This window comes from Pelophylax lessonae (assembly GCF_965119305.1).
Source record: "Pelophylax lessonae genome assembly, chromosome: 7".
Taxonomy (NCBI): Eukaryota; Metazoa; Chordata; class Amphibia; order Anura; family Ranidae; genus Pelophylax; species Pelophylax lessonae.
In genome coordinates this window covers 181,051,037-181,069,657 of record NC_138774.1, presented here as the reverse complement: position 1 = coordinate 181,069,657, position 18,621 = coordinate 181,051,037, and the positions used below count along the sequence as shown (strand labels likewise).

Sequence of the window (18,621 nt, the reverse complement as noted above, 5' to 3'; positions counted from 1 at the left end):
GTAGTCACTGGCAAGCTAAATCATGTGCTGGAACAAAAATGTCTCTTAGGGCTCTTTCACACGGGCGTTCCTTTTTTTTTGCCCGATCAGGTCCTTTTTTTTTTTTGTAACGGACACGGATGACACTTGTGTCATCCGGTCCGTATGTCCGTTTCTCATCCCATCCGTTTGCAGATGAAAAACTGACATAATGCATGTCTATGTAAATACGGATGTCTGCGGATGACACCACTGACATCCGTTTTTGCTTCAGTTCCGTTTTTTGAAAGGAATAAAAAATAGGGTTCTCCTCCGTTCAAAAAAACTGAACTGAACTGAACTGACAAAAAACGGATGTCAGAGGATGATCATCCGATGACATCCGTATTTACATAGAGATACATTATGTCCGTTTTTCATCCGCAAACGGATGGGATGAAAAACGGACATACGGAACGCCCGTGTGAAAGAGCCCTTAGTGGGGTCTCAAAAAGCTTTAAATACACATGGCAGTTAGGTATTTAAAAAAAAAAAGTGTTCAAACATTTACAGATAAATATCTGTATATTTCAGGAAGTCGATTTGCACCAAAGAAATATGTATCTAAATCTAATCCTACAGATTACTAATAATATGAATTGAGAGTGATTGCTCAGAGACATAGAGTTAAATATACAGGTACCCACATTCTTAATTATCTTAAATATTAACAGCAAGTGGGGTGGGGTGGGGCAGTAGTATTTTATCGGTACCGTCATAGGACATTACAAAGAGGTTTAAAATAACAAAATTGTATTTCATCTATTATTAAAAAAAAACAGAAGCATATCAAGGATTGATATCCCTCTAAATGGCTACTATAGCCCCAAAACCTGGGGTCACTTCTACCTAAGATATTAAAGCCGTAGTAAAGCCTGCTTTATTTTAATCTACAGGTAAGCCTATAAGGCTTACCTGTAGGTAAAATGAATATCTCACATTTAGGAGATATTCACCCTGCATGCAGCCGCTGACATCACCATCTCATGCACTCTAAAGGCTCAGCATACTGTGCCGGACCTTCAGAGCTTCTTGCTGAAACCAAAAGGTCCCATGTGCGGGAGTGACATTGCGGCTCCGGACACTCACAGTGCCGGAGCCTGGGAACCCGGAAGAAACAGCCTGGGTGCTACTGAAAGGGCTTTGTTCTAAGGTAAGTATTTCCTAATGTGCTAGTATGCGATGCATACTAGCACATTATTCCATTATCTTACAGGTGTGTGTGTTTTTTTTTTCTTTAGCGGTTTACTACTGCTTCAATCCAGAGAAGGAATGAAGAGATATATGTATAGATTATTATTATTATATATACAGAATCCAAGTGGTCTCAATTGATCCTTTTCTCATGCTCACCCGGCGAGTTATGCCTTGACGCCTTTATGATGGCTGCTAGCCAATCTTGCATGGCTGTTTGGGGTAAGCGTTCTTTTAACCATGTTTTTCAGCTTATGTTTATCTGTATCAGTTGTATAAAGATTGCAAACATTTGATTATTGATATTATGATGTTTTACATGTACATTTTTCTGTTATAGTATTGTGCCCCCTGAATAAGTGGGCAACCACAAAACATGTCGAGTGTGATGGCCTATACTTACATTCCTTCTCTGGAATAATATCCTAGGTAGAAGTGACTCCAGGTTTTGGGGTGTAGTAGCTGTTTAGACTTATGAATCCGTTTTGGTATAATACATAAAATAAAGTTTTGTGATTTTAAATCGCTTTGCTTTGTCCTATGATGGTATCGATAAAATCCTACTGCCCCACCCCACTCGCTGATTCTCTTTAAGATTACTAATAATAGACATACTGGGAATTGTAGTACTGTTCGGCCCCATCCTAACCATGACTGGGCTTAGGGAGCCCCTGTCCTGCACCCAGTTCTGGGGGAAGTCAGGGTGTCAAATCACATCTCACACTGTCCTCTACCATATGCTGAGAAAGTTGTTGATGGTAAATCGCGCACGAGCCAAACGCTGTTCGCTTCTCGCAGACATAGAAACCTTGGGAAATATCCAGTTCTTGGCTGCCTTTCAAGAGACAATCAGCAAATTCAGTCCTTGCGGATCAGTTAGAATATTGCCTCTTTATCCTGTTAAATTTTGGGAACGGCTGGTTCTCTACACTGGGTTTTTATTGTTTCCACTGCTGTGACATGTGGTAGCGGGGATCGCAGCTTTGTCAGACTCCATCCTAGATTGCTGCTACTATGCTATTGACCAACAACCTGCTCAGGATGAAGGCGGAGCCTTACTGTAAAAACTGGGCCTCACTGTAAAAAACCTGGATAAAATAACCCACCGGGAGAGTGATTGTTTTCACTCAGTCTATTGACTGAGCTCTGTCCAAACACTTGAATGGTCAGAGAAACATTAAAGGCTATCTATGGTCAAAATGTAAAATCAAATATTCATTTGAATATCTGTGTCACACATTTCACAGAGCCTGCTATCTAAACTACAGAGGTGCTGGAAGGAGTTTCAAGAGGCAGAGACAGTACTGCAATCACTGCTTGCAAGCAGCAAGGTACCATGGGATATGTAATCCTTAGAAATTGAAAGTAAACAGCAGATAAAAAGCTACAAAGCATGCAGGGAACCCAGGAAGTTGTGAAAAAAGATAGCGAACAGGCAGAGCGCAGAAAATGAAAGGTTTTTCAAGTAAATTTATATTGGATTGTCAAATATAACTACTGTATGTATTGTTATTAAAATGCTGATGTTATACAACCCCAATTTCAAAAAATTGTGACGCCTTGTAAAATCGACATACAACAGAGTGCAAAGATTTGCAAATCTCATAACCCATATTTTATTCACAACAGAAAATAGAAAACATGAAATGTTAAAGTGAAAAAAATGTAAAAAATATACAATTTTAGAAAAAAAAATAAGGTAATTTTGAAATTGATGGCAGTGGCACGTCTCAAAAAAGTTGGGACAGGGCCATGTATACCAGGGTGTAGCATCCCCTCTTCTTTTACAACACTGTTAACGTCTGGGAACTTTAAGGCGAGGTGGAAAACTGCTCTGTGGTCAGACGAGTTGAAATTTGAACCGTGGGGGCGTGTCCTCCGGACTAAAGAGGAGAAGGACCTTCTGGCTTGTTATCAGCACTCGATTCAAAAGCCTTCATCTCTGAAGGCACCGGGGGGGCACTGGGTCATTCGCCTAGGTGAAATCCAGAAGCTGGGGGGCGGTTCGAGCCTCTTAACTCTGAAAATAGGGGTGATAAGAAAAAAGAAGGAACTTGATATCGGAGCAGGGGGAACGGGTGTAGAGGAGGAGAGTGCCACGGGAGGGTGAAGGTCCACTTTAACTGACCTGCCTGGAGTCCAAACCTTTCACCAACTAAAAAAATATGTGGCGCATGTTGAAACAAAAAATACAACAAAGAAGACCCAGGACTGTTGAGCAGTTAGGATTCTATATCAGGAGAGAATGGGGCAACATTCCTCTCCCTAAACTCCAGAAACTGGTCTCCTCAGTTACCTAATGTTTACAGAGAGTTGCTAAAAAAAGAGGGGATGCTACACTGTGGTATACATGCCCCACTTGTTTGAGACGTATTGCTGCCATCAATTTCAAAATTACTTATTTTTTTTCCCCCCAACTGTACATTTTTTTTTAAGTGTAAGCATTTGATGTTTTCTATTTTGCATTTTGAAAAAATATGGGTTTATGAGATTTGCAAATCATTGCATTCTGATTTTATGTAGATTTTACACGTCTTAACTTTTTTAGAAATCGAGTTGTAAAACGAAAGTGCATGCTGTGACCATAAAATTTCTTTAAAGCGCATATATTATAGCATAGAAAAAAAACATTGCTAACTGTCAATGGCACTTTAAAAGGAAACTTCCAAAAGCAAGGTTTTTTTTTGTTTTTATGCAGAGGTAAAGGTTTTTGTTGTTTTTGCGGTCAGTGTTCTGAAGGGGGTAGATTTCCTTTAATTTCCTGTACTAGAAAAACAACAGCACTGGCCCATTCACACCAGCCTCTGGTTACAATGCTGCGGCTGGTGTGCATTTTGGGGCAGGCAATGCTGGTGCACCTATCCTAGTGCATCGCACTGTTTATTTTATTTTTTACTAACTTTATTGAAATGTCACACACAAGGTTCTATTGGCTGACATGCGGTGACCAAGCTGCCCAACAGAGTCCCACCGTACCCGGAGTGGATGAACCCTTAGTGTGAGGAAATCTCTACAAAGGTATAGTAAATTTCCTCTTAGACAGCTATGACTGGAACAAATGTATACCCTCAATAACTTTACTAGTGACAGCTGTAATATTTGGACAGCCTATCACTTTCTGTCTCTCCTGACAAGTTATCTAACCCTTCAAACTTCCACAACTATAACTGAATTTTTGGTTTTAGATACCAATATTTTTTTTTAATTATTTCCATGTTAGAGTAAAAGTTTCCGATTATCTGAAGTGAAAAAAGATAAGCCTCCAGTTTTTAGAGCTGGAAATGTTGGAGTCTTTGATCACTGATTTTGTTTAAGGTTGAGAGAGGCTACATTACACACATAGCAGGCAAAAAAATAATGTCAAACAAGCTATACATGTTTAGGTATGTGGAAAACATGACAATGTGGCGATCTCACTGAGATAATGCGGCCTCACAGGGTTCACTAGAACTTGTATACAGTTACAGCAAAACTTAGATAACTTCTGAGGATTTCCCTTGTCTAGTGAACCTGAGTACACTGTAAACTTTGTTCAACTTTTATCCCGGCCATACTGCCTCTGTGAGGATCCGGGCGCTGACTCTACCAAAGCTCTGTGTCACTGGAGGCATGAGAGGAATGTGATGGGGCAAGGCCTTGGATGGCCGCCACCTAGCGCAGGACAAGCACATCCTTGCTGGGGGACGGGGTAATGAGAAGGGAATTTCTTACAGATGCCTCAGCACAGGGGTTCTGCCAGGAATTAGGCTTTGTTAGGTTGTTACAGACTCCGAATGTTACCCAACTAAATCTAGCCTGATGCTTTATGGGAAGGAACAGGCCACCGGAAATCGCTGGCATCTGCAGATTAATTTGTTCTAGTTTACAGGTTTATTACCGCTTCCCAAAAGATTTGTTGTGCCTTCCTCTGACACTGGTATGGCTTCATTACAAAAACCCTTCCTGCAATTCGGAATGATAACAAGACAAATCGATTTAATTTCTGTTCTACATTCATAAAATGTAAAACTACTTTTTTTGTAAGAGTTTCCAGAAATGTAAGGTAATGTAAGGTAGGTTTTTGACAGTTCCTAATAATGCATTTTACTTTGTCTTTCATTGTGTCTAAAGCTTGGTACACTCTATCAGTTTTTGTACATTCAACCCAGCGGGCTGAACGAAAAAAAAAGAGCTGGGCGGCACAGTGGTGTAGTGGTTAGCACTTTCACCTAGCAGCAAGAGGGTCGCTGGTTCGAATCCCAACCACGACACTACCTGCCTGGAGTTTGCATGTTCTCCCTGTGCCTGCGTGGGTTTCCTCCGGGTACTCCGGTTTCCTCCCACACTCCAAAGACATGCTGGTAGGTTAATTGGATCCTGTGTAAAAAAAATAAATAAATAAATAGAAATTGGCCCTACTATTTATGTATGAATGTGAGTTAGGCTTCTTTCACACGGTCCGCCTCCGCAGGCGGATCCGTGTTGCTCAGCGGGGATCGATCCGCGATCCCCGCTGAGCCGGGCGGATGACAGCTCCGTCTCCGCTTGCAGAGCGGAGAGGGAGGTGTCTCAGCACCCGCTGCCCTCTATGGGGGATCGGAGGAGAGCGGACCGTTTGTCCGCTTTCATCAGATCCGCTCCGCTCCGATTACTGAACGGATGGAAAAATAGGGTTTCCATCCGTCCAGATTTCAGCACAGGATCGGATGCGGATGGCAGCGGGTGTCAGCGGAGGTGTCTCCGCTGACACCCGCTGCCCCATAGAGCTGCATGGAGGATCCAATCAGATCCGCCTAAAAAACTGACAGGCGGATCTGATCGGACCGCCCGTGTGAAAGAGCCCTTAGGAAACTTAGATTGTAAGCTTCTTAAGGGCAGGGACTGATGTAAATGTGCTGTGTAAATTGATAGCGCTATACAAGTACCTGAAATAAATAAAAATAAATAAATAAGAGCTCAGGAGGAGATTCTGTACTAAAAATCAGATGTTAGTTCAGTGATCTCTCCCGCTGAGCTAGCTATTGTGTTCTGACAGGGGGACTGCCTGGAATGCCCCTCCCACGGGAACACAACACCGGTCAGCGCTCTCAGCCATTGGCTGACAGTGCTGATCGGCAGACTTTTTTTGGTCATTCCCCTTCGACAGAAGCCAGACTTTTAGCAGATGCATTGTGATGCTATTGATAATGGCACCCCCCATGCAGATGCATTGCACATGCCAAACCATGCAGTTCAGTACAGTGTTGTTGTGAAAAAGAGTCAGGGACTTATTTTCCTAATTTCTTGTGTGCAGGGCAGCCAACTGAAATGAATGTGCAGAAATGCGTTCGTGTTTGACAGCACCTGTAAGTGTGAACTAAGTCTTAATGTTCAAAAATGTTTGTACAATCCTTCTAGGACAAAAATAAGAGCTCTCACTGCTGATTTGTATTAAAAGATGCTGGTTTTTTAAGGGCTGTTCCACACTGGTGGCAAGTTTAGAAAAAAACTGGAAGCCACAGTCGCACCATTGTGAGGATCTCTGACAAAGAAATGTCAATCACTTAATTCCCATAATATCAACTGTTCTGCAAAAGATATTATACGCTGAACACAAGTCATATCTGATTACCTCAAAACACAAAGAGAAGAACTGATTTGCAAACAGGAAAACTTTCAGACTATTCCCCGCTGCTTTCCAGAGGCTGGGTGGCCATAAGCATGGCTCTTTGTTCCATAGCTAGTATACGTTTCCAGGAAGAGACGCAGGTACATTGAGAGGCAATAGACTATCTGTTGGTTGCATGGCAACTTAATGTAGAATGCTTTCGCACATGGGTACCCATTGAATACTAATTTTAGATCAAGTAAGATTTTTATTTCAGCTGAATTTTCGTTTTATTTAATGCTGATGGGGCCATATTTTAATCAGATGCTTGCATGACTCTACACTTGTGACACAGAATGACTGCAGATTGTAAAGGAAGGTATCAGCATTTTATTCAATATCTTCTGCAGCTCTCACACCCGCCCACACCAATCCTGGAGATTGCGGTCACTACGCCACCACCAGAGAAAACCAACAGCCTCACGACAGTGATAACCACTTCCCGTTTCAATGCTGCACTTCCTTTCTAGTGACTTGTCATAGCCAAGCCAAGAAATTGACAGTGACTTCAGTAGGCCTTGTGACGCGTCACTCCTGTCATATGACTGCTCACTGACTAGGACGCAGTCATCACTATAAGACATAGGAACGCTTAAAGCCTGCTCTGGACTAAAATACATTGGCCAAAGCAAATTCCTAAAATTCAAGAACACAAATGTTGTGTAGTGACACTGAACCTCATATTATAATTTATGATTGAAGCGCTGCAACTATTATTATATTAAAAAATATACCACACTAAATAAAATACATCTAAAATCCACTGTATTATGTCATTGAATTCTAGTTTTAGTCCCCGTTAAAACTGGGGCGACCTGTCAGGCGACCTGGTCGCCTGACAGGTCGCCTGGCATAGAGAAGCTGTGGACCCGTTCTAATAGGAGCGACACAAGTCGCTCCGACTTAGAAAAAGGGTCCGGAGCTTCTTTGGGGCGACCTGGAGCGACCTGCATTGACTTCAATGTTATGAAGTCCGTGCGGCCGCTCTGAGGTCGCGGTGCGAGCTGCGCGCCGCGACCTGTGCGGTTGCCCCGGGAAGTCGGATCGCCCCAGTGTGAACGGGGCCTTAGATGCATTGTTTTTATAGTAGGTTAAATATTTTGTCTCCAAGCCCTGATAAAGGGGGGGAGGGGGGATTTGTGAGCCCCCAAAACACGTTGGCTATACTTTCTGACCTTTTGTTGTGGAAAAATGTTCACTAGACAAAATCTGGAATTGTTGTGCTCTCATACCTCTGATACAGTAAAAAAGAACTGCAAAATGAATCCAAATTTCAAAGGAGCCAAGCTTAGCTAAGTGATTATACATGGGTACTTATTTGTTTTTGTATTCTTTCACATGTGTTTGACTGTTAGCAGTATGGGAGCCACAAAAAACGGAAGGGCAGGAACCTTATGACTGGTCTGTGCTGTGGGGGGGGGGTTACACTGGGTCACATAGTGCCGGAATGACTATCTATAGTCTGTACGCATCTTAGAACAAGGTCCAATCCACCCAACCAACTAGAGGAACAGGACCAACACCTGGAGAAGATATTTGTATGCATCTTCATCACTGTATGATAAGTAACTGTGATAAAACCAGAATAGAAGTATCTGTAAACAAAGGGGGAGATTTACTAAAACTGGAGTGCTAGGAATCTGGTGCAGCTGTACGTGGTATCCAATCAGCTTCTAACTTCAGCTTGTTCATTTAACCTCTTAAGCCCCGGAGGATTTGGCTGCTAAACGACCAGGGGGTATTTTGCGATTCGGCACTGCGTGACTTTAACGGACAATTGCGCGGTCGTGCGACGCTATACCTAAACAAATTTGACGTCCTTTTTTTCCCACAAACAGAGCTTTCTTTTGGTGGTATTTGATCACCTGTGCGCTTTTTACTTTTTGTGCTATAAACAAAAAAAGAGCGTAAATTTTGCAAAAATAACAATATTTTTCACATTTTTTTTTATATGAAATTCCCCCCCAAAAAAATGTAAAAATCAAAATTTTTTAACATTTTCGGCCAATTTGTTTTATGCTACATATCTTTATTAAAAAAAATTGCAAAAGCGTATTTTTATTTTTTAACGCGTAATGGCGGCGATCTGCGATTTTTTTTGCGGTACTGTGACATTGGGTGGACAGATCGGACCCTTGACTGACATTTTTGGGGTAACCAGTGACATTTCTACAGTAATCAGTGCTATACATATGCACTGTTACTGTAGAAATACACTGGTAGCGAAGGGGTTAACTTTATTTGAGAGGGAGGGGCTGTGTGTGTCTCTAGGGGCATGATTCTTACTGTGATTGGCTGTGACTTGAGGTGTAAGGACACTGATCAACGGTTCTACATAGTAGAACCGTGTGATCAGTGTTTTTACACCGAGGAGAATGACAGGCAGCTTGTTTACACAAGCTGCCTGACTTTCTCCCTCTCCCCCGACGATCGCAGAGTGACCGGCGGACATCGGGTCCGCCGGTCACACGCGCGGGGGGGTCCGTGACCGCGCCTCCGGCGGCGCGTGCTCGTTTCCCAGGCCCTCCCAGGCTAGTGACGTTAATTAACGTCACTTTGCCTGTGAGGGGCTGACCGCCGCAGTAAATTTACTTGCGGCGGTCGGCAAGCGGTTAAAGGGATTGTAAATGCAGAAGATTTTTTTTTTTAATATCTTAATGCATTCTATGCATTAGGATAAAAAACCTTGTGTGTGCAGCAGTCCTCCTAATACTTACCTGAGCCCGCCTTTATTCAGCGATGTTGCAGGAGTGTCTTAACTGCTAGGGACTCCCCTCCTCACTGGCTCCCGCTGCTGTCAAAGTCAGTCAGCCAATCAGGAGAGGGGGGCGGGGCCGGGTTGTGGCTTCGTGTCTGAATGGTAACTGTGACTCGGCTCGGGTGCCCCCATAGCAAGCAGCACTCAACAGGAGGGAGGAGCCAGCAGCACAGAAGAGGGACCCAAGAAGTGGAGGATCCGGGCCACTCTGTGCAAAACCAACTGCACAGAGCAGGTAAGTATACCATGTTTGTTATTTAAAAATAAAAAACAAAACAAGACTTTGCAATCACTTAAAGCTTTGACAATAAAACCTGTAAGCTAGTTGGTTTCTTTGCCGAGCTGCACTAGATTTTGCACTCTCCAAGTTAAGCAAATCCCCCCGAATGTGTCCACATTACTAATCAAGAGCCAAAGCCTCCTGAGTGGCTATAGTTAAAAAGAGTGTCTGATTGGACTGCTATAGTGTATTATTACAGATTTACATAGTACCGACATATTTTATATTTTTTGCTGTTTGAAACAGAAAATCATTCACATCAGTCTCTGCACCAGAGGAGCTTACACTCTATGTCCATACCACAGTCATACACATAACTTTATTAGACATTTATAAAGCGCTAACATATTCTGAAGTGCTGTACACAGAACACGTAACATTTGTCCGCACTAGTGGAGCTTACACTCTAATGCCCTCACCAAAGTCGCACACAATTTTTATTAATATTCACATTTATATAAGGCTGACATGTTCTGCACCCTGTACAAAGAGCCATTAACATCAGTCTCTGTACCAGAGGAGTTTGCATTCTAATGCCCCCACCACAGTCACATACTTTTATTATACATTTATACAGCGCTGACATTTTCTGTACAAAGTGCAGTAAGCCATTTACATCAGTCTTTGCACCAGAGGAGCTTACACTCTAATCTTCCACCAAGGTCACACACTATTATTATTATCCATTTTTATAACTGGAGATACTGTATATTCTTTAGTGCTGTACAGAGAACACTGTACTATTACATCCATCCTCTGCCCTAATGGAGCTTACTCTCTCCACCACAGTCACTCACTATTTTTATACATTTATTTATATAGCTCTGCCATAGATATTTTGCACAGAGAACACTGAACTATTTGCATCAGTCTCTGCACCAGAGGAGTTTGTTTAACCACTGATGTGAAAGCAGACTTGAAAATAGTGTTACTGGGGAGAGAACACAATACACACCCATTTCAGAGCTGATGTCATACAGCATAATGCCCAGCGATGCAGCACTGTGAACTACAGACACCCATGTCATGTCACCCTTTACCATAAGATTTGTATGTTTTCAGTGAGATGAAGTAAAAGCACAAAAGTGTCTTTGTGGCTGTAATAAAATGCCTTTGTCACAGCAAAACGATCACATTACAGCATTTACAGAGAACGTCACTGGTGATCCGGCACCTGTTATCAGACCTGCGCGAGGTTGGCATTTCTAAACTTTTATGCCGGTGACCCTGCCAGTGAAATATCAGTGTGACATTAAAGGCCACAATCACACGATTAAACACTAAAAAAGAAACAATGCTGCTTATTTATAGGATCATTCCTCGCTACAGAAAAGAAAAGAGCAACAATTGCATGCCAAAGTGAAAATAAGTTAATACAACCAACACGGGAAAACAACTTAAACATTATATATCATGATACACACATGCTTTTGGTTTGCTGAATTTACAAGATTGGCGTTTAAAAAAAAAAAAAAAAAAAAAGGAGTCATGGATCCCATTGTTCAGCACCCTCACAACCTATGTACAGTACCTGCCCTCACAACCTATGTACAGTACCTGCCCTCACAACCTATGTACAACACCATCCTGAATTACAGGCCGTCTCACAGCAGGTAAACATATACTGCAGAGGAGGTATTTTCCTGGTTCAGACCTACTCAATTGTGATATACTGAGAAGAAGGAGGAATACACATGTACTTGTTCACACAGACAGCCAGGGGGCAGTAACAGCAGGCAGTTGAGCTGTAGTTTTACTGTACCCCAACTGCCCACCTAAATAAGGCAGTTTAGGTCTCTACAAGTTCTGCGGCAAAAACACATTTGGTGGGAAGTGCTGCCAAACACAAAGGGGTTGATTTACTAAAACTGGAGTGTGCAAAATCTGACACAGCTGTGCATGGTAGCCAATCAGCTTCAACCTGGAACCTGATTGGTTTCTATGCAGCGCTGCGCCAGGTTTCGCACTCTCCAGTTTTAGAAAAACCATCCCAAACTATTTAAGAATATGGGGCCACACCACCACTGCCCTGTAACCACATGCGATGCATGCAGTTGCAACAGATGGTGAAGAGTCGACATAATGCCTCCCAGCCCCCCTGTCACTTGCCCTCTAAAAAGCATGGATTGCTTTTCAGAGGGAAGGCAAGGGCTGCTGCATGTCTGAACAAGCCCTTAAAGACACCACAAAAAGTGAATTTTACAGAGGTCAGTAGTTTTTCTAGAACAATACCAGTATTTTTGTCCCCTTAGCTATGTTGCATATTTTTTTTTTAACTTTGCCGTGGCTCTGGTCTCAGGCAGTTAATAGCTGGATGCTATGGTATTACCTCTCCCAGCCAGTGCTGTATCTTGGCCTAGGCCAACGAGGCCCAGGCCTAGGGCGGGACTTTGCAGGGGGGGGGGCAGCAAAAAGCTGCACCCTGCACGAAAAAAAAAAACAGCCTCCTCCTGGCACGAAAAGGGTCCCCTCCGGCATGCGCTACACTTTTTGTATAGTACCAGTCTTATGTGGTGAATTGGGCCGGGTAGGCAAATCAGTCTGGTACCCCCATAAAGCGGTCTCACTGCTACCTACCAGTATGATAATACCGGCCGGTCAGGACATTCGGACAGACCGCAGGCCGCCGACCACACTTAATACAACTGGCCCGACGGCCGCCAATGCTAATAAGTGTGGCACTCCAGCCAAATGCTCCGCCTACTCTCCTCTGCCCCCAGGCACTAATGGGCACTCATATGCTGCACTGATGGGCGCTAATAGACTGTACTGATGGGCACTAATATGCTGCTCTAATGGTCACTGATGAGGCGGCAATGGTGGGTACTGATAAACTGCACTGATGGGCACTAATGAGGCTGCACTGATAAGGCAGCACTGATATGCTGCACTGATGAGGCTGAACTTATAGACTATGGTTGTGGTCTGTGGTTTACAGATAACAGGGCGGGTCATAAACAGGAAGGGGTGTGGCCTTTACAGGAAGGGGTGGGTCATATTTAAATTGGGGGGTGCACAAGTTTAGTCAGGCCTAGGGCAGCACAAAACCTAAATACGCCACTGCTCCCAGCCCATCTAATCCACATTTAGTTCCGCTCAGCAGATATTGCAATAACAAGGGACAGGGTGGCCCAAATGCGGTGAACAATGGTTGGGTCTGCAGGGCACCATAACTGATGCACATGAGGGCACTGACCAGTTTGACAGCCAAGGGCTGGAAGGCAATTGGCAGGTGTTGAAAGTGTAAGCAATTTGTTGCCGAGGGATATCTGTAGTATAATCATTATCGATCATATCGCTTCTCGGCCTTTTGGCTAAGATCAAGTGTAGTATCTGTTCTTATCAGTTGGTATGGAACCTGATGGTTAGTATCGGTGGGGGCCGAAATGAACCAGGGCGCTCCGGAACAACCGGGGGACTGGGAAGTAAGCCACATCAGAGAAAGCCGGAGGGGTCCATTGCCTTCTGATTTGAATGGGTCCGCCCCTACCAGTTTGAAGGGAGCAAGAGGGCTGGTTCGTCGTGGAGGCCGGTCTGTATTGCTCCTGGATGTAATTGGTGAGGAATTAGGATGGCGGTGGGAGGGCCTTTCCTCCTGGGTTGAATCTGGCCTTGCAAAAGGCTTGTCCCCAGTTGAAGGCAGGTTCTCTCTAAGCTGTCCACGTTCCAAACCTCCTGGTAGGTAAGGGCTACACTCGGTCTGGCCATTGGGCCGGGATAGAAAAAGCCCTAAGTGTATGTGCCCCTGGGGTGGCAGCCCAGGGGTGCCTTAATTCTCACCGGTGAGGGGCAGCTCGCCTTGAGTTTTTCGGCACCATGGTCACTGCACTTGCACACTTTTTCTGCACCTGCCTCTTGGGCAAGGCCTTTTGGCTTCGACCAGAGGAATCTTTATTCCGGCCGGAAGGCCTGCCCTTGTATTTTCACAAGGGCACTAATTCACCTCTCCACTTCCCTTTCCCCACCTTTTTGTTTGTGTGTGTTTTTTTTCTTTGTTGTGTGTCACTGCACTATCACCTTTTTCTTCCTCTGCACGACGAGTACGGTGTGGGTCTCTTGGCCTACCTTGAAAGTCTCGGGGGGGGGGGGGGGTGGATATGGCCTTCTGGCTTAGTTCGCCCTCCCTCATGGGGTCTCCCTTCGGGGGAGCCCCACCCAGTACTTGGGGTGGGCTGTTTCGGCAGTCCCCCTGGAGAACGGGGTTTGCCAGGTTTCGGCCAGGCAAACCATAGGAAGTACCTCAGTTCCTGTCAGGAGTCTTGCGCCCCGGGGGATCAAGGTATAGGTCCAACCTCTTCGGAGGCCAGACCATTCGCACACCCTGTGCAGTTTTTGTGTGTTCACGTTTGCGTGTGTGCACTTTTTTATGCACCGGGTGCTAAGTCTTTTTTGAGTGTGATTTCACACGCTTCGGGCTAAAAAAAAAAAAAAAAGAATCTGTAGTATAATCATTTAATGGCTAAGCCCACCTTTCTGACCAGGTTTCATGTTACCCACATAACTATGGTTACATTCTACAGCCCTCATCCTCAAACCACTCTTCCTCCTACCTGAATCACGGCATTCATCTTCCCACAGCATATCGTTTTTTGTTTCTTTTCTAAATCAGGGTGGCTGTACATTACTAAGATTATTATAGCCGTGTCATCCATTAACAGATTCATTCACATGAATCTGTAAATGGAAAATTACAGTCCCATCTGGCACCGCGGCAAAGGGACTCAAGATTTTAGTGAAACACCAATTCAGTTACATCATCAATGTAAGTCCACTGTTTACTTCCTCCAGCTCCAACACTGAAGGCTCGTACCTCAATAGGGGCCTAGGACTGGAGGAATAGTCTTCAGAAGCCTGTGCATTGCAGCCATGATCCACTGATCGCGGTTGTAATGCTTTGAAGAATGCAGAAACCTAAGAAATGCTAATTTTTTCTTTGCTCGATATGGGTGCATTGATACATTTTTACCAAATCTAGAATACACCCTTAATAACATTACTTACCCCATACGGCCAGCAGGAAGAGAGACCACTCACACACTGAGGCTAAAATTAATTTTTACCTTTACCACACCATACAGAATGAACATAAAAATCACTTTTTTACTTTTTTTTGTCATTTATATATTAAAAAGGGTCAACATCGAGCAACAGGAAGAAAGTGCAAAGATTGTCTTCAGTGCTAAAAAGAAACAGAAGTCTTTTAAGGTTTTTGTTGGATATACATGTGAAGGAGGTAAACTTTAAGTTTATTTATATCCAAAAAAAATTTCTAGTCTTGTATAAAGTGGGAAGGGTTAGAACCTCTGTCAGGTTTAAGGCTTGGTTCACACTGCTGCAACTACAAAGTCCTGTGACGTCCAGTGCAACTTTGCATTGCGACTTGCTTGCAACCTCAATGTAACTTCAATGTGACTTTCATGCAATTTTGATGTTTTGTGACTTTGGCAAATCATAACAATACAGAGAGTGACACGCATTATTTAACTTACAAAACCCTCTGAATTCACAGCCAAAAGTCATAAAGATAAGTCAAACTACTTTCTTGCAACTTTTGTAAATATTAACATTGCAGTCTATGTCGCAAGAAAGACACAAAAAAGTAGTGCAGGAACTATTTTTTTTTGTCACTGCGACTTGAGTTGCAGCAATTAAGATGGCATCTATTGAAAGGAATGTGTTTTGACTTATCATGTGCCTTTCTGTGTCGCAAGTGGCATGAGAAGTGGCAGCAGTGTGAACCAGGGTGCACTGCTGTCTGGGGCTAAGTTACATTTCTCTCACTTTCTGTCCTGTGTCCACCTTCTTACCAGACAAGTATGCTTCTTTCTTTTTTTACGTTAAGAAGGAGACTGCAAGTGGGAAGAGATCTCTGTAACAGAGCTCCAAATAGTAGTAAAACCTCACAGGGCTTTTATGGCTATCGTGCACATACTAGCAAAATAAAAATAAATGTAAAAAAATTTGGGCTATAGATACACTTTAATGGAAAATGTCTTCTCAGTGTGTATGACTATTGTATGTACATCATTTGTTTATGTAGTTGTGAGTTATATGTGAACACAGTGCATCCACATTGCTCATTACATATGCAGACTCCTGCGTGGCAGTGTCGTACAATAGTTGAGCCTTGCTGATCCATGCAAGTCTGATGGTGTCTTTCTATCTGACTGGGAACATTTTCTGCTAATACCCTGTAAGAAATAAATAAAGAAATCACACTGCTTTACATGAGCTGCCCATCTAACAACATGCAAATAGGAAGGCTAGGGGGGATCCCCACTAACAGAAATCCTGCAGGCAGTGGCGATTTTATTTTTTACTGAATCTAGAAGTGATTGGATAAATGAAAAAGCTGAGAACCCCTGATCTGACCATGTTAGAGTCATTAACAGTAAACGTCTGGAAATACCTTTATCCGCCGGATACGGGCGATCTCTTGTAGTCGGGGATGGATGATGCTCCATCCCTGCAACACAGGAAAATTTACAGCGATTATTGCATTTCCATCGTCGCAGAATAAAAAGGTCAACATTTTTGATTTTACACAATCTGCTCATGTGGTCAGTGACTGAGCTGTGACATCAACACGAAAAGACATTCAAAGAATGATAATATAGAGAGGGCAAAACAGCCAATTTATGGAGAAAACAACTGCTGTGTGCACAGACTGATCTGTATTCCCTGAACTGTGGAAGTCTACAATATAAAGGTGACTTATTTCTATGGATACGCTGTCATAAACAGAAAATAAAAACAAAGACAAAAATATAGAAGACTGGCAGCAGAGAAAGACTAAGAGATCTATTGAGTCTGCCCTTTTTCTTCTTGTCTGAAGCCCCAATACATGATCCATAAAACAGATGACAAATACCGCTTTTGAAGTGATCATACGATAATCTGATCTTTAGTACAGAGCTTTCGAGAGTTGATCATGACAGTTCATCTATTTTTATACAATTGTACAAGCATGAAAATTTTATCGAACGATTTTCTTTTAATCAGCACAGCTGTTGCTTGAAAATACAATACAAATACACTACAACACATTACATCACTTCCAATTTTTTATTCTGTCATTCGAGAATTATTGTCACTTTAGTAAACTCTTTATTTTCGATGTGCAACTAGCATGCAAAGAAAAACGGATGATTTGTCGTCCAATTTTCAGATTGTGTATACGGGCCTGTAGACTTCTGAAAACGTTTAAACTGACTTATCATCAGTAACTGACTCACTAACCCTGCTGGAATTATGTTCCAAGCATCCACTGCTCTTTTAGTTACCTAGTTAAGAACTGTAAAAGGAATGCTGGGGATACCAAAAGCTTGTATGTTTAATCATTTGAGCCAGCCAAAAGGTGCGACAAACTACATGTTTGCACTTACCTAGTTTAAGGCTATATTCCAATTTTCTAGATCTTTGCATCATATTGAAAATACTGCCCTTCTAAATCTTATTCACACTCCTAGGGTCCTTCATACAATGGGACTTATTTATAATGGGAGGTGGATATTGCTATCTCCTCTCCGTTCTATTTTGGTGTGATATTCAAATTGCATTTTATGACCCATTCATAAATGTGAACAGTAGCGTGTCACCTGTGTTACCCCACAGAGGTCTCTCTGCTTAGCACAACAGACAGAGCTCCATAATTGAACAAGAGTCATTCATGTTACTTTGACAGGTCACGTGACTGGATTCGTCTCAGGGTTTTTTTTTTCTTTTTTTCTCCCAACTATTTCATTTCTGTTGCGCTCTGCCACCTTTGGACACCCAAAGCCAGCAGAACAGAATGCACATTTGTAAAGCACACTGTTGTGTTTTCTTTTAAAACAGTGGCATGGCTGGGGTACACCCATACCACTGTTTTGTAAATGTCCCTCTACGCGCCACATTAACATAGGTATGTTAACAAAAAGCATTCTTGTGAATCAAGGTGCAGTGTGCTAAAGCAGACCAGTCATTCTGATAATGTATGCTAACACACTAAATGCACCATTTTTATTCATTGCATCAGGTCATAGTTTCTTTACATCTTTGTGTTTGGGGTGACATTCAAAATGAATTACATAGTAACCCACCACTACTGGTGCATTACTGCAACACATCTGTGTGGATGGGCTTTGGTATTTAAAGAGTACCTCTTACTCTTAACTTTTGTTGAGAAAAAAAAAATGTCCCTCTAGGTGATCGGTGTACATTGCAAAGATTTTTTTTAACAAACTTTGTTGCAGATTCCTACTTATTGTTATCCTGAAAAAATAGCTGTGTGTTTGTCTGTGTCCATGGCCAAAGTGAATGTCAATGGGAGTGACTTTATAACCATCAATTAGCTGCTGCACCTGCAAGGCTCTAATGAGGAAAGCTGCAGGGTCTGTATCCCTTTGGGAGTATCTCGCCAAAAAATTGGATTTTTGACTTACTGCAAAATTAATTTATCTGATGTTCATTGAAGGACACAGCTCCTGATATTCTTAATCATTGGGTTATACCGCCCCCTACAAGAGTAGGACACTAGGCAGAAAAAAAGTCTGGCTACGCCCATGGGCAGTCCCAGGGGGGAATACTCCCTCTCTCTGCTATAGGCACTCAGTTTAGTTACAAGCATTGTCAGGAGAATTACAACTCCACAGAGGGGTGGGTGCTGTGTCCTTCATTGAACATCAGAGAAATGGATTTTACAGTAAGTCAAAAATCCCATTTTCTCTTTCGTTCATTGACAAGACACAGCTCTTGATATTCTTA

The 18,621-nt window shown here is 42.8% G+C and overlaps 1 protein-coding gene across 1 annotated transcript in view; it reads right to left on the bottom strand.

Annotated features, from left to right (window-relative positions):
• RXRA (retinoid X receptor alpha) overlaps positions 1–18,621 on the bottom strand; it is a 324,831-nt gene that overhangs the window by 12,608 nt on the left and 293,602 nt on the right. The gene's annotated exons all lie outside the window — the stretch shown is intronic.